Genomic DNA, 17,186 nt, shown 5'->3' with positions numbered 1-17,186 from the left:
CCTTGCCCCTCCCTGGCCTGGTTCCACTGGCCTGGCCTGGGAGTCTGTAGGGTAAGGTAAAAAGCATCCGGCTTTTCTGCCCTCCTGCCATTAGGATGGATGACGGATCCTTGCTGTCCTGAATGCATGCCTGATGGCGGGCACCTGGAATAGGGTTGGGTATATGTGGATGGGATTCACCTGGGCTAAGGCCGGGCTTTTAAGGGCAGCATCACGGGGACGCCAGTGGAAACAGCAGAAGCAGAGAGCAGAACCACGAGAGCAGCAAAGACCACCAGAGAATGCCAGAGAGCCCAGACAGAGTGAAGATTTGCTGGGGGCTGGGAGGCCCAGCACTCCTGCCTGTCGTGTACCTGGTAAATCCCAATAAAAGCCCGAAAAGCCACTGAGGGCTCCAGGACTCCTCCTTTGCCAGGTCTGCTGGATTAGAAATCCTGCCCTGTGCCCTTCCTGCCACTGCAGAGTCCCACTATATTTCTGTTCCTTTTCTCCCTAGTAAACTTTCTCTTTCTCTAAACAACAACAACAACAACAACAAAAAAAAACAACAGGAAACAACAAATTTGGCGAGGATGTGATGAAAAAGGAACTCTCCTACATTGCTAATGGGAGTGCAAACTGGTCCAACCACTATGGAAAGCTGTGTGGAGATTCCTCAACCTGCCAAAAATGGAGCTACCATACAACCTGACAATTCCACTCCTAGGGATCTACCCAAAGGACACAAATCATTGATTCAAAAGGACACCTGTACCCCTACTTTTACTGCAACACTATTTACAATAGGTAAACCTGGAAACAACCCAGATGCCCAAAAGTAGATGACGGATCAAGAAGATGTGGCATATGGCGTATATACACGGTGGAATATTATTCAGCAATCAAAAAAGATAAACTCATGCCATTTGCCTCAACATGGGTGGAGCTGGAAGGGAGTATGCTCAGTGAAATAAGCCAGAAGGAAAAGGTAAAATAACAGATGGTTTCACTTACAGGAGGACTATAGGGGAACCAATAAGGGATCAGGGAAAAAAATGATAATAATAAATAAAAAAGCAAAATTAATAGGCAACTATAAATCAGACTTTCTGCTGGGAATAGGGAGGGAGAGAAATCAAAACAGGGGAGAGAGGGACTACAGTGATGGCGCACAGGTGATTGGTGGGGGGCACTTCACAGGGACTATGTCTGAGAGGAGAAAGCACACATTGTACAAAAATGAACAATGATATATAAATAAATGAATAATTTTTAAAAAATTAAAAAATACACACATACAAAAAGTCTGTCTAGGTGGTCAGTGAATATTTGTTGATTCCTTTGGCTTCTGCTTCTCTTATTTCTCTAATCTATCTGTATTTTTTTCCTGGGATTTTTTCCTACCTATTTTCCTTGCCTCCAGTTTTCTTCCTCTACTGTCCTACTTCTGTCCCACAGAGTGGTATTTCCAAGTGATACATCTGGCCCCATAGTATTGCCTGCCTTGAAGACCTTCAGTTGTTTCTTCACGTCCTTTTGATAATTACCTAATTATGCCAGAATGTCCATAATTCCCCAAATATGAATTTTTCTGCATACCTACATACCTTTGGTCAGGTATGTAGGACCTTCTGCTGGACATGCCTGTAAGGTAAACGAGATTGGTCAGGCTTTTATGCCACTAGCCTCTGGCTAATCACCTGCGGCCTTGAATGCAGATGTTACTTGGGGTACGCATACCTGACTGTGGACACCAGGAGTATGGTGTTGGCATGTGTAAGTGGGCACACCTGGGCCTGGAGGCTGGTCTGTAAGGGCGGAAGAGGACTGTGCTGGTGGGGAACAGCTATGAGAGGACCATCAACAGCTGTGAGAGGGAGACCATGAGAGCAAGCCCTAAGAGAGTAAAGATTCACTGGGGCCTAGGAGGCCTGCCAACCTCCCAGCCTGCTGGTCTCTCTGTCTTGCCAGCCTGTGGGCTTGCCCCACAATAATTGTGAAGGCTGTTTAAAGCCTAAAAAAGCTACTGAGGGCTTCAGGACTCTCCTTTACTCCTCTCCCGAATTGATAAAGAATCTACCCCATGCCTTGCTGCCAAAACAATGCCAAATTTCCTTTGTTTATCTGGTGAATTCCACAGCATCCTTTTAGACACAGCTGTAGCCACTCTCCTTCTAGGCACATTTGAGTTCCTGTTCTTGAGGCCTTTGATAATCTCTTGAACTCTTAAAACATTTAATATATATGGTATAGCTGTCTCTATAAGGCCAGAGTTATCAAGACAGGACTATAAATATATGTTCTGCTTTCAGCTTATCATTTTTCTGTCAAGTGACTTCTATGTCTCCATTTCAGGGCTTCCCAGTGTTGGTCAGAAGGCCTGGTATCAATTTTCCATCATCTGTGATGGAATTAGAAAAATTTGGGCCCTGTGATGAATTTTTCAGAGCACTAAATACGTTCACTTTTTGGGTATAAAAATATATGATCTTTATGAAATAATGCAGATAATAGATGGTAGGATACATTTATGTCTTTAGTTGGCAACATTCTGTCAGAGTTCTGAATTTGCTGGAGATTTTACAGGTCCCTGAAAACCAAAGATCTGGGAACACTAATTCATGGGATGGCACCAAGTCCCCAGAGTCAAAAGCCTGTGAGTCATCCTTGGCTTCTCTTCCTTCCTCATCCATCCACCCCCACCCCCACCCCTTCCACATTAAGGCACTTAGCAAGTCCTGCCAATGCAACCGCCTAAATATTTCTGGAATCTGTATTCTCTTCTCCACCCTTGCTGCCAATTCGTTAGGACAGGCCTTCTTTATTTTCCCTGTACAACTGCAACAGCAGTCTGGTCTCTTAACTGGTCTTCTTAAAACTACTCCCATCTTATCCATGCCCACCAGAATGCATTATTCAAAAAATCAGAAGTAGATTACCACATCCACATGAAAACAGTTCTTTCTGGCATATAAGTTTTATTTCCTGTGGGATTTCTTGCTGTCCCTTGCTCACACTATCTCCTGGTGTTCAGTTACCTTACTTTGCTACTTGCATGAATAACTCCTGCTAGTCTAACATATTTCAAGTGTCACTTCCTCTGCAAAGTTTTTTCTACAGTTTGAGTTAGGTGCCTCCTTTTTTTTTTTTTAAGATTTATTTATTTATTTATTTATTTATTTATTTATTTATTTATTTATTTATTTATTTATACGAGCACTGGGTACAGTCAGAAGCGCACGGGAGGATGAGAGAATTCACCTGAGCCAGAGCGGAGAGCAGAGCAGGCAGACTGATGAAGTGCACTGCTGAGGGGAGCAGTGGGCAGCAGGAGAGGTCTGTGCACCATGTGGGACCCTCGCCTGGTGGCCGGGGATTGAACTGGCACTGCAGAGGCTGCAGGCAGCTTCGCAGCCCAGCGCTCAACCACTCCGCCACCAGGGAGGCCCGGTGCATCTTTTAATTGCTTTTAAAGTAGCCTGTATATATCACTACTTCAACATTTCTAGTTTAGTTGATAATCATCTTTTTATGTCTGCAGTCTCACTAGACTCTGAACAACTTGAGAAATTGCATGTTATCTTTTAATCTTTCTAGCCTTAGCACTCAATGCAATGCTAGAAAATTAAAAATATTTGATAAACATTTGTTGATTGAATGCATTTGTATTACAATCAGATATACACGGGAGCATGCTCACTGACCAGTGTGAGGGATAAAGTATAGGGAGACTCCACAAGGCAAGCAGGCTGGATAAACACCCTCGATAAAAGTCTAGGGAGACTGATAAGTATAGGAAGAGCCAGTGCATGAAGAAACATTTAGGTGGTTGAATTGATGGTTGATTGAATATATAAGGAAAGATATATAGAAGATTTCAGGAATACTTAAAGGCTTAGGAAATTGGGTTGTGGTTCACCAAGGTGGGGTCATATTTATTTTAGACACTTTGAAATTGAGGTGTTCAGAATATTGATTGAAGTTGTCCAAGAATTGTTTTGGCTAGAAAGTATGGTGATTTACCAGCGTTTGCTACTCTCGAAAGCCATGGCATGAAGGGGGTAATGTTTGTTGTTAGTTATATTGTGGTGGTAGTGGTGGTGGTGGTGGTGGTGGTGGTGTATTGGGTGAGAGGAGAATAGGATCCTGAAACTCTATATAATTTGAGGTCCAAATCAAGGAAGAGGAAGAAGGCTGCAAAGGTTTTTAATGGAAATCCTAGTTCTCCGTCTTATCAAGCTCTGGACAAATTACCCTCTGAATTTCAGCATCTTTATCTGTAAAATGAGAATAATAGTACCTACTTATTTGGGCTATTGAAAGAATCTAGTGGGTTTGTATATATCAAGCCCTTAGTGTAGCCCTATGCTCACTCTCAGGACTCTACATGGTAGACTCTCCTCTCCTTAGAGAGGAGATCTAAGAAAAGATTTCTCAGGATTTGAAGATTGTTCAGAACAATTTTGTATTGCTCACACTGGACATTACAATTAACTTCTTAGATGTATAACTATCTGGTTTAAATAATACCAACTTGTATATAAAAAACTTTTTTTCATCTACCGCTGTCCCTCTCTTTATGCTGTTATTGTCATAAATTACATATTTGTACATTGTGTGGCCATTAACATAGATTTATAATTACTGTCATATGCTCTAAAATTTTTAATCATTTTAGGGAAAAAAAGAGTTCCAAACCAAAATTCAGTAATGCTGGTTTTTAGAGTTTTCTAATGCACTTTCCCAGGTGTTCTTTATTTCTTCATATGACTTTGAGTTACAATCTAGGGCCCTTTCAGCCTGAAGGACTCCCTTTAGCATTTTTATAGTCCAGGTCTATTGGCAGCAAACTTCTTCAGCTTTTTTTCATCTGGGATTCTTTTAATTTCTCCTTCACTTTTGAAGGATAGTTTTTCTGAAAATACAATTCTTGGTTAACAGTTGTTGTTTTTTTCAATATCTTAAAGTTGTTATCCCACTGACTGTCTTCATTGAGCAGAAGATGACAAGTCAGCTATTAATCTTACTGAGTTTTCCCTGTACATGATGAAGTGATTATCTCTTACTGTTTCTTTCTTTTTTAAAAAGATTTATTTATTTATTTATGCATACAAGAGCTGGGGTACAGGCCAGAGGGTGGGGAGGGTCAGGATTCACCAGAGACAGAGTGGGGAACAGAACAGGTAGATTGACCGAAGTACACTGCTGAGGGGAGCAGCAGGTGAGACAGGAGAGGTCTGCTGCGCCATGAGGGTAGCTCTTTGGCCGGGGATCAAACTGGTGCTGCAGAGGCTATGGTCAGCTTCATAGGTTGCATCTTAACCCCTTGCACCACCAGGGAGGCCTTCATACTGCTTTCTAGTTTTTCTTTGCCTTTTGATAGTTTGATTTAGAATGTCTCCCAATGTGGATCTCCTATTTTACCTTCATGTGCCTAGAAAGCACTTAAATAAAGGGTCATAATAATGGTGATGAATTAGATGATTATAATTTAATGCTAATAGAAGTGACCATGAATCATCTATCAGTAGGACATAATGAGGGTAATATGCTTAAAAAGTTAGTAAGTATTCTATGTGTGCTAAGAATTCCACTAAAAACTTTATAATTTAGGGCCTCCCCGGTGGCGCAGTGGTTGAGCGCTGGGTTGTGAATCTGCCCGCAGCCTCTCTAGCGCCGGTTTGATCCCCGGCTGCTCCCCGGCCACCGGAGGAGGGTCCCACATGGCACGCAGACCTCTCCTGCTGCCCGCTGCTCCCCTCAGCAGTGTACTTCGGTCCATCTGCCTGTTCTGCTCCCCTCTCTGGCTCTGGTGAATTCTCTCAGCCTCCCGTGCTTCTGACTGTACCCAGTGCTTGTATAAATAAATAAATAAATCTTAAAAAAAGATAAACTTTATAATTTTAAAAAAAGCAGTTTGAAGGCTAAGATGGGTAAGAATCAAGTACCCAAAGCACTCAGTTATGTGGAACATTTAGTTACCTAACAGATGTCAGTATGAGCTGTTTCTATGGTTCTTTGCAAAAGAACAAGTCTGCCATGGAAAAGATACAGTTACAGATACATGACAAATTCTTATCTTACTTACTAGTTTTTAATTTCTCTCAATAGGAAGAAATATTTACCTGATTATCTGAACTCTTCCTAAAAAAGATCAAACTCTAAAATAAAATTGCTTTATAGTCATATCAATTTGTAATCTAATGTTTACATGTTTTTCCGTCTGAACAAAACAACCTAATTTCATTCAGTTCTTTTTTTTTTTTTTTTAACTTGTGGCTTCAACTTCCTGAGATCCAATATTTTCCTCTCTAAAATGAGAATCCAAGGCTGAGGCCATGGACTCTAATTGAACCTGGGCTAATATTTGCCGGGATCTTGACCATGACATTTCCCACTCACCTTCTCTTTAATGCTATTTTTTATCTTCCTCTGTTTCTTCCCCTTTATCCTCTTTAGGTTAATAATGAAAAGATTCACAGCTTGTGTAAATGTATTTGCCAGTCATTGCAGTCATGATTATGCTGCATGATCCACTAGTTTAGTGACTTGATACCGGTTCTTTTGACTTTTCCAACTATGTTGTTTTCTAATTACTTTTAGTTACCTGGTGGAATTCGTAAAATATATGCATAGAATTTCTCTCAGTTCTTAACACAGTAGTTACAGGGAATTTTTGCTGTAATTGATCTGATTTTAAGATGTCAAATGTTAGAGTTAATCTTCATGACTTTCTTTCAATCATGCTGTAATACTTTGGTTGCTTACTCCTTATTATAGTAGATGGGGCATTGAATTTCTAGGCATGAGATTGAGTGGCTCAGTACTTCATTTAGCTTTGCCATTGTACACACTCTTGACCTAGGTTTCCTCATCTATAAAACAGCTCTCCAGAACTAGGTCAATCCTGAAGCTCCCCATGCTTACAAAATTCCATAATTCTACCATGAAGATTTTTTTCCTTGTCTTGTATGATAAACAGTAGAGTAGTCTGAAGACTTTGTGAGCCTTCCTTGTTCCTTTTTGTTTCATTGTAATTGTAACTTTTGGCCTATTATCCCCAAGTGTCACAAGTTATTTCTACCCCCTCTAACCACCCCCCGCCATTTTTTCTAGAGTCAGTCCATGTTGGGAGAGGACAGAAATTCACATGCCTTCAGTGAGACAGTAATGCATGTATACTATTTTTTTCCCTACTAGAATGGAATTAAGAAGTTGTTAACATATTTAACTTTTAAAACTACTTTTTCAGATTTAATGAGAATTTTCTCACTAACTCAGAGGAGAAGGTTGAAGAAAAGTATATGTAATAGAAGGAAGAAAATGTTTTAAAATGGTGATTTTTTTTTCTTGTTGAAAATTGATAAGTTCTCATTGTTTAAAATTCAGATAAGCAAGTAGTAGAGAAGTTAACAGAAAACACAATTCCATAACCTCATTGCTCAGAGATAACCACTCTTGGCATCTTGATTCATCTTTCTGCCATTTTTTATACATTTCATACTCTACATATGAAGACTGCACTTTTATTTAATAGTACACTAATATATTAATAATTAACTGTGAATGTCTTTATATATATATAGTTTTTGCCTGACTACTCTCTAGAGAGGTTTTTTTTTTTTAAAACAAATTTTTATTCCCACAGTGACGTGGGCCCATTTTCATAAACCCTCACAAAACTCTGCAATTTTCATTTGAAAAACAGTTTTACCCAAAATGAAAGGCTTAGTGTATCACTGATGTTTTCATTTATGTTTCTTTATCACTATAGTTTCAACATTTTCTTAAATGTTTACAATCATTTATATTTCCTTAAAAGGAACTAATGTCAGTGGATGTTTCATTAGATTAAAAACCTAATAATACATACCTAGTGCTGGGATAAATTTACTCACATAGTAAGGATTTGATTATGTAAGGAGTTTAGCTTTATGGTGTGGTAAAACTTTGTTGGTTGTCTTCTAAGACCCAACAGATTGTCTTCTTCACAGGCCTGCTGCCTAGTTTTTGCAGTTTGTCTTTTTTCCTCAGGAATGCCCAAAGCTTGGAAATCAGGGCTTTTACAGATCAGAAATGGAGACAAAACTGAATGTTGAAAGTTCACTGTTTTTTTTTTTTTTTTTTAAGATTTATTTATTTATTTATACAAGCACTGGGTACAGTCAGAAGCACAGGAGGGTGAGAGAATTCACTAGAGCCAAAGTGGGGAACAGACCAGGCAGACTGAAGAAGTACACTGCTGAGGGGAGCAGCGGGCAGCAGGAGAGGTCTGCGCGCCATGTGGGACCCTTGCTGATGGCCGGGGATCGAACCGGATAAATGATTGTCAGGCTTTTCTACCCTCCCAACATTAGGATTGATGATGGAGCCCTGTGGTCCTGAATGCGTGCCTGATGGGGTCACCTGGAGTAGGGTGTGGGGCATACCTAGGTGGGATTCATGGCAGGGGGTGGGGGGGGAGAGAGAGAGAGAGAGAGAGAAAAGATTTGTCGGCGGCCCCGGGAATGAACTGGTGCTGCAGAGGCTGCAGGCAGCTTCGCAGCTTCAACCGCTGTGCCACCAAGGGAGGCCCACCAGAACTCCTGAACACCTTCTTCACCCCCCCCCCCCCCCCCGTCTGCTCAGATCATAGAGATCCTGCTCTGTGCCCTTCCTGCTGCTACAAGTGGTTAGGAAATTAAACTCTGGAACCAGAAGCCCAGCTTCAGATCTCTTTTCCATCACTTACTGTTCCTGTGCCTTGGGCAAAGAACTAGGCCTTTCCATAGCCATTTCTTTAATCTTAATTTTTAAACAGCTTTGAGATGTAATTTATATATATTCAAATTCATCTGTGTAAGTGGTGATTAAGTTTAGTAGTTTTTAATACATTTACTGAGTTGTGCAGTATAGCGGCAGGAAGGCCACAGTGCAGGTTCTCTGTGATCCGAGTAGACGGGGTGAAGGGAGAGTCCTGGAGCTCTCAGTGGCTTTTTGCAGGCTTTTATTAGTATTTACCAGGTATATGGCAGGCAGGGGTGTGGGGGGGGGTGGGGTGGTCGGAAGGCTGGCAGGCCTCCCAACCCCCCACCCCCTGCAAATCTTCACTCTTTCTGGGCTCTTCGGTGTTCTCTTGTGGCCTCTGCTGGTGCTGCTCGTGGTGCTGCTCATAGTTCTGCTCCTTTTGCTCTTTCACTCTACTTCTCCATTCTCTCTACTCCTTTCGCTCTGCTCTGCTGTTCCGGTCTGCTGGCATCCCCGTGATTCCGCCCTTGTAAGCCCAGTCTCTCAGCCCCGGTGTACCCACTTCCATATGCCCACACCCTGCTGTAGGTGCCCTCCATCAGGCATGCATTCAGGACCACAGGATTCATCATAAATCCTAATGGTGGGAGGGCAGAAAAGCCTGATACTTTACTTACCCTACATGCAGCCATTACTATGATGTAATTTTACATTTATCATCCTAAAAAGAAATTTACTTCCCATTAGCAGTCATTCTTCATTCCTCTCTCCCCAGCCCTGGATAACCACTAATCTATTCTCTTGTCTCCGTGAATCTGCCTATAAAAGGAATCATGTAATAAATGTGGTCTTTTGTGACTTGTTTCTTTTACTTAGCATAACCTTTTCAAGGTGTATCTATGTCATAGCATGTATTTGTTCTTCATTCTTTTTTATTACCAAGCAATATTCCATTATGTGAGTATATCACATCCTGTTTATACATTCATGAGTTGATGGACACTAGGGTTGTTTGTACTTCAGACAGTATACTGTGAATCATGCTTGTAGCGGCAGGATTGGGCACAGTGCGGGTTTTCTGTGATTCCAGCAGATGGGTGAAGGAGGAATCCTGGAGCCCTCCATGGCTTTTCAGGCTTTTATTGGGATTTTACTGGGTACACAGCAGGCAGGGGTGCTGGGGGGCCGGGAGCCTGGCAGGCCTCCCAGCCCCCAGCAAGCCTTCACTTTTTCCGGGCTCTCCGGCGTGCTCTGGTGGTCTCTGCTTCTCTGCTCTCTTGTGGTTCCTCTGGAGTCCCCGTGACGCTGCCCTTATAAGCCTAGTCTTAGCCCAGGTGAATCCCATCTGCATATGCCCACACCCCACTCCAGGTGCCCGCCATCAGGCATGTATTCAGGACCACAAGGATCCATCATCAATCCTAATGGTGGGAGGGCAGAAAAGCCTGATACTTTTTCCCTTACTCTACAATGCTGCAGTGAACACTTGTTTCTTCATCTATAAAGTGAATACCTTCCTGTAGAAATAATTAGTAAATAGGGAACACACTAACAAGTGCTAGCTATTTAAATACAATGTGTTCATGCTTTAGTCATTTAACATCAGTTAGAAGATGTCACTTACTTGGAGCCCTATGCTTTCCTAGTACTGCATCTCTAAAAATTTCCCTCTTTTCTTTGCTTCTGACTTTTTCCTGAGTTACCATTTTGTAACATTTAATTCAATAATTAAACATTTATTGGATACCTATGTTAAATTGTGTACTAGATGTTGTAGAAGATTAAAAGAATAAGCAAAAATATGGAAGAGGCACATCCAATTTACAACCACCTATAGTTGCTAATCTGTAATCTCTGAACTGCAAACAAGCTTTGGACGTGGAGAGCCATCCTCACACCAGGTGGTACAGATTTTGGGGTCTCTTAATCAATTCACGCTTATCTGGCCCTTATTTTGACTAACGAATCTGTGTTTGTGAAGTAACTGATTGAGGTTAAATACTGTGTAAGGAGAAGGCTGATCCTAAGGTCATTGCATCTACGTAGAGACCTCAACAGGTAAGAGTCCTGTCTTATTCTTGCTCTGTTGCTGGTGGTTTATTCTAATCAAGATGTAATAGTCCCTAATTTTCTCAATTTGATGGATTTCTTTTTCTTTCTTTTATTTTTATAGAGTTGATTTATGTTCTTTTTGACTTATAAAGCTATTGTGTGTTGAAACTGAACTCAGCAGAAGTATCCGCTCACATTGGCTGGCTGCCTGTTTTCTGTCTCTTGACTTTGGAGAGAGAGTGATCTCATGGTCACTCAGGATTTGCTTATGAGATTGTGAATTCTTGCTATCATTTGTGTCCCTATAAGAGAACAAAATTTGTTTTTCTGATTTTCTTACTTGTTTTAGCTCTAAAGTAGTGCCCCGCCCCCGTTATGGCATGTAGTTGGCCTAACAATATGATGCTGCTACCTCATGCTTCTCTCTGCCTTTCCTGCAAATAGAATTCCTTAGCAATTTGAAGAATTGTGTTTAATAATGTAAGCGTGCCTCTAGTGTTTGCTGTAGGATGCTGAAAGAAGCTTAAATTCTATCATTGATGTTACTTCAGAAATTCGTCTCAAATATAAGCAGAGAAGTACACAGACATCCATGTACCCATTGAGACATCCTAAATAACTTATGCAGGGCCTAACTCATTATACACCAATTTTGTGCAGAACATATGGTAGCAGTGTATTTCCATATACCAGGTTTTACTGTTTCCTTTATCTTAAATATTTACTGTAGTACAAGTCACTTCTTGTAAATTTACCCAATTTGAGAGATTTCCATTTATTTATGAAACATTTTGGTTAATAGATACAAAGATATTAGCTCATAGGTCCTTTTTGCTGGGTATATATAGATAGAAGTTGAAACAAGATAGAAATTCTGAAGATGAACTTGAAGATGAAATATAAAACTTTGTGATGGACACTCCCTTTTAGGCTATACAGAATAAAATGATTTAGTAAGTAAGAAATACTGCATCCCCTTGTCAGACTATGGTAGCCTTAAAAAGAACAGTATGAACATAGAGGTCTTCCCTGCTTTAGCGTTGTTATTGATTTGAAATTCTGTGCAATTGCAATTTCATTTTTCAGCAGTAGCTAATGATACAGCGGTTGTTTAACTGCAGGTTTCAGGCAAATCTGTTGCTGAGTATTGGACACAACCTTTAAATTAAGTAAAGTCTGTGCCTTTGTATTACTTTTAAATACTTCTCCTTGTCTCCTCACTTCCTCTTACCTATTGAGTCCTTTCCTGTTCTAGGTTCCACATTCCTATTTGCAGTGAGCTTGTCTGTCTGTCTTCTTCCTTTCTCTTCTTTTTCTGCAGAAATGTGTGTGGTCAGACCAGGAACCTCAAATAGGAATCCTGGGAGGAAGCCACGTGGAAAAACCAGTGCAGTCACCTAGAGGAAACTACTGCTGCTTTAGGTGCTTGAATGTAAACCATTTTGTCTAATATATTAGATCTATTTTAGGTCATATTATTATATCAGTGTCACTTTAGAAGTTCAAATATTTATATATGTCTTAGGACTGCTTTTTGTTGCAAGTTAAAAAAAAAAAAAAGAACAACTCAAACCTGGTAAGCATGAAAGTGATGTTATTGGCTCACATAATTAATAATAAATCCAGAGGTAGGTTGGGTACAGGTGGATCCAGGTGCTTAAACAACGTCATCCAGTATCTCTTGCCTGTCATCTCTCTGCTCTGGGTCTCTTCTGTGTTGGCTGCATTCCATGGTAGGCTCACAAAGTTGTGGCAGAGATGGCCATCAGCAGCTGCAGTGTATATGTTGCAGTATGGTAAGCCCAGTATCAAGAGCTTTACTCTCCCGGAATTTCTAGTAAAATTCCTGGGACTGATTCTCACGATCCTGTGTATGCCTGAATCAATCATTTTCACTCTGTCCAGGATAGGTTACATGCCATCCTGCGTCTGTGCCCTCAAAACCATATTGCCCGAATGTGGGATGGGAGTAATTCCTCTTCAAAAAATGAGGATATGGTTTTCAGAAGAGGTAATGGATGTTGGAAAGACAGACACTGCAGACATCTACAATAATAGTATATTGAATGAATTAACTCTAATGTGATTCCTAAAGTTCCATGGTTACAGAATTTATTTGGAACTAATACATGGTTGTATATCTTTACTTACTGTTTTCCTTTCCCCAATTGGATAGTGCAGCTCTTAAAAACAGTACCTGTCTTAGATCTTTTGGGGTCTCTCAAATTGAGTACAGTGCCTACATATGGTAGGTATTAATAAATGTTTATGGGTACTGCTAAAATGGTAATTTCCTTCTTGCAGCATACTCATTGTTGGGGGCAAATACTTCTTTATAAATATTCTTTGGTGTTGGTTGACAATAAATACACATAGGGTCCATTTTTAATGAGCACAAAGAAATATGCTGGCCAGTATCCAGTGGTGTAGAGCTGGTATAGGGATGTGTGGACATAAATGTGATGCATGCAAACTATTGCCACAGTATGTATTTTGTGGACTATAGAGGAAGAGATTAAAGATTTGGGAGGAAAAAATCTTGATTCCAAAGACTGGCTATAGTTCAAATAAAATTTTGTTTAGCGCCCTTAGGCAGTAATGCCAGACATCTCTCAGCTCTTGAACTATTTGGTGTCCAAACAGTCAAGAGTATGAAAAAAAAAAAAAAAAAAAAAGTGGTAGGAAAAAAATGCTCATAGAACTTCCTGTGACAGGTCAGAGTTTAATCACAGCAAAGAATGCAGATTTCCCTTTTATTATAACCACAATAGAAAGGCAGGGCTTGTGTTTACAAAGCATGTTGTTTGGGAGACCTTTGTAAATTTTAATCTTTGGAAATCCCAAATCTACTGGATGTAATCCCATCCATTAGATGAAGGCAACTTGCCTATGCAATAGATCCAGAATAGCAAGTTAAATGGAGAACATGGACAGGAAGCAGTCATTAAGAATTACAATGGGTAGGATGCAGAGTTAATTCACGGAGATATTTTGTTATGAAATAATTACATCACTGGGACAGCTGGAAAGCTGAGTGCTGTGCTGGACCGCAGTGCTTGCTCTCTGCCCTGCAGCTGGGGGTCAGGACAATAGAGACAGCAAGAAAACTTACTTTATGGGATAGTTAGGGGCTCGGCTGACTAAATTGTGAAACAGTAATGACCTATCTGCCTTTTTTTGGCTTGCTCTTTGCACAGCTAAACTGGATTCACAAACTTAGCAAATGCTGAGAACCACTTTTCACTTCTACTTTTTGAACATTTACTTGGATCACATTAAGCTAAGCCCTAATGGATAAAAACTGAACGGTAGTTTTCATTTCCTCTAAAATCATCTGAGATAGTTTGTTCATATTAACATAGCATGACTGTAATTCTCTTGTGGAACTGTAGTCATACAATCATTGAGAAGGCTGTTTAGTCATTTTACTAGCTAGCCAAAAAAACCCTTCATCTTTAGATGTTGGTTAACACAGGAATCGTACAGTTGAAGTTATTTTCCAGTGTTTATGATCAAATGTTCAGACCTGTCTGACTCTTGTTTTGCAAGTGGAGGGGTTATAGGTAGCCTGGCCACATTCCTCGTTGATTTAAATAAATTTATTACGGATCGTTAACCTCCTGCCAAATACCAGGGATTTCAGTTCTTGTTTAGTTGAGTTGCTTTATGTGTGAGATTTATTTGTTATAGTAAAACATCTGTCTTCTTTTTATTGCCCACCAAAGTGACTATTATTTGATTTGGGTTAATTCCAGAGGGAATTACTGTAGACAAAAACATCATAAATATTATGTTCTATAGTTCCTAAGATTAATATTTATGACTGTTGATTCAAAATGCATTTCCTACTCATTATGACTAATAAAACTTAATTTTACTATGATAATGTTTACAAAACAATTAAATCAAACAACATGTCATATTTTACTGTGGATCTGTATTCCCCAAAATGACTTCTGTGGACCACTGAGTCTATATAGCATGTTGTTGATAGCATATGTGACCGGCACTAGAGACAAGATGGGGGTATTATAAGGGCCTCCTAGACTTCCATTTCCTTTGATGTATCTTTTGAACTTATAAGGGAAATGTAACACTATCCATTCCTCAAATGAAGTTAATAACGACAACTTAAATAAAGTAAAAAGGATTATCTCCTGGAATCAGTGTCACTTTTTAAAAGTCACCAATTAAAATGAGTACCTTTTCTTCATGGCTTTATCACTTGGGGACTCTAACCAGTGTCTGAAGGACACTCACCTTTGCACATCGCCTGTGTATGAGTCCAGTTGCTGCAGGTAGCATCAGTGAGTCTTAACATTTTGAAGAGAGTGATACAACTTTCAGGAAAATAACTTGGGTGTGTTGAATGTTAATCTTGAATTGTGTCATACGAAGTGTTTGAAAACGGTTCAGTGAGATGAAGCAACATAGTTGACAGCTGGGGCTGTTAGGTAACTAACAACGGTTCGGGAGCAGGTGACCTTTTGGTTTGTAAGTATTTGTGGTCATTTCATTCTCCAGCTATGACCCTGTCAAAAATCTTTTTCCTCTTGGAAATTACTAAAATGTTTTATATATTATAAACTGTAAGTACAATGAGCACTAGAATTACTAAAGTCATTGATCTGCGGCAGGGATAAACAATGCATTTTTTAAGTTAAGGAAATCTGTTAATTATAGTGGAGAACATTTTTAAAGGAATTTTAAGAAATAACTATAATGGTACGGTTCCCATGTTTATATGTGATTTTTGGATCATTGCTGTTTTATTTTATTACAAAGTAGAAATAACAGCTACAAAGAAGTTTGGTAATTGTGGAATCCCTTTTTCTTCTATAAAAGGAAGAAAAAAATACAGCTGTCAAAGTATGAGATTTAATGAAAGTAGATGGTTAAAATGAACCTGTGAATAAATGGTAGTTATCTCAAATTGACAAATTGAGAACGTTTTTATAAACTTTCCTAGTTTCAAATTCATGCATGATAGCAATTATATTTTTCATAGTATCACACTTACATGATTTATGGCATTGTCTTTCATTAATTTATTAATTAGGAGTTTTTTTATTTTATCAGAATAATTTTTCTGGTAATAGTAACTTTCTCCTAAAATCACATTAGAATTTAGCAAAACTTAAATTTGGAAGTAGGTCATTAAAACTTAGAAATCAATATTTGGAAGTAGATAAATGTGAAAAAAAATCACTGGCTCTTAATTGATTTTTTAAAAAAGATTTATTTATTTATGCATACAAGAGCTGGGATACAGTCCAGAGGTGCGTGGGGTAAGAGGATTCACCATAGACAGAGTGGGGAACAGAACAGGCAGATTGACTGAAGTACACTGCTGAGGGGAGCAACAGGTGAGTCAGGAGAGGTCTTAATTAATTTTAATAGAGTTTTAGAACTCACCCCAAACTGCCCATAATTAAAAAGTAGTTTAGAGTTGGCTGTGAAGTGTGTGTGGTGGCTGGTGGTGGTGGTGTTCATTCCCTACCTCCCAGATTTAATTGTAGTGTTCTTTAATTTCTTTTTTTTTTTTTAAGATTTATTTATTTATACCAGAGCTGGGGTACAGTTCAGACGTGCAGGAGCATGAGAGGATTCACCAGAGACAGAGCAGGAAACAGAACAGGCAGACTGACTGAAATACACTGCTGAGGGAGGCAGCGGGAGAGGCAGGAGAGGCCTGCCACACCACGTGGGTAGCTCCCTGACTGGCCAGGAATTGAACCCGCGGGTTGGATCCCAGCCAGCCGTTGAGAATCCCACATGGCAAAGCACACCTCTCCTGTCTCGCCCACTGCGCCCCTCAGCAGTATACTTCTTCAGTCTGCCTATTCTGTTCCCCACTCTGTCTCTGATGAATCCTCTCATCTTCCTGTGCATCTGGCCTCTACCCCGGTTCTTGTATAAAAATAAATAAATCTTTAAAAAAAATAAAATATAAAATTTAGTGTAGATTCGCAGAGACTTCCCAATGTTGTAAAGCCCATATAGTCCAGAAATGCAATAGAGGGTGGCACAATGAACCAGCTAGGCTTTAAAAATTTAGCAGCAGTAATATACAGAAGGATAACTGAGAGGTAACCCTGTAAGCTAGTGATTGAGTGTTTACACACTGAGTTTCTTTGAATGTTAATAAGTTTTTTAAAGTGAAAGAAAGCAATATGAATCACATTTTATTAGCCTTTATTAGTATTTATATTACAATCTTGTTCAGACATTTACTTGCATCTTCTTTATGAGTGGTTTATTTAATTTTTCAAATGTTTGGTGAACATCTCTTGTGCCATATGTCCTTTTGCTTGAAAATTCATTTGACTACTGGAGGCTTTGTTTCTAAAACTTAAATTTTGAATTAGTTGTAGAATTTTATGAAAAACTGAATCCACCAATTTAAATTTACTTATAAGTCTGCTCAT

General features: G+C 39.6%; 1 protein-coding gene across 3 annotated transcripts in view; it reads left to right on the top strand.

The window, feature by feature from the left end:
* The window catches only part of CDK6 (cyclin dependent kinase 6), a 225,163-nt gene that overhangs the window by 48,456 nt on the left and 159,521 nt on the right, over positions 1-17,186 (top strand). The window lies entirely within an intron of this gene.

The sequence above is a fragment of the Talpa occidentalis genome, unplaced genomic scaffold (genome assembly GCF_014898055.3).
Source record: "Talpa occidentalis isolate TD23 unplaced genomic scaffold, MPIMG_talOcc4v2.1, whole genome shotgun sequence".
Classification (NCBI taxonomy): domain Eukaryota; kingdom Metazoa; phylum Chordata; class Mammalia; order Eulipotyphla; family Talpidae; genus Talpa; species Talpa occidentalis.
The sequence above is the reverse complement of the archived record's forward strand: the minus strand, read 5'-3'. Positions and strand labels throughout refer to the sequence as shown.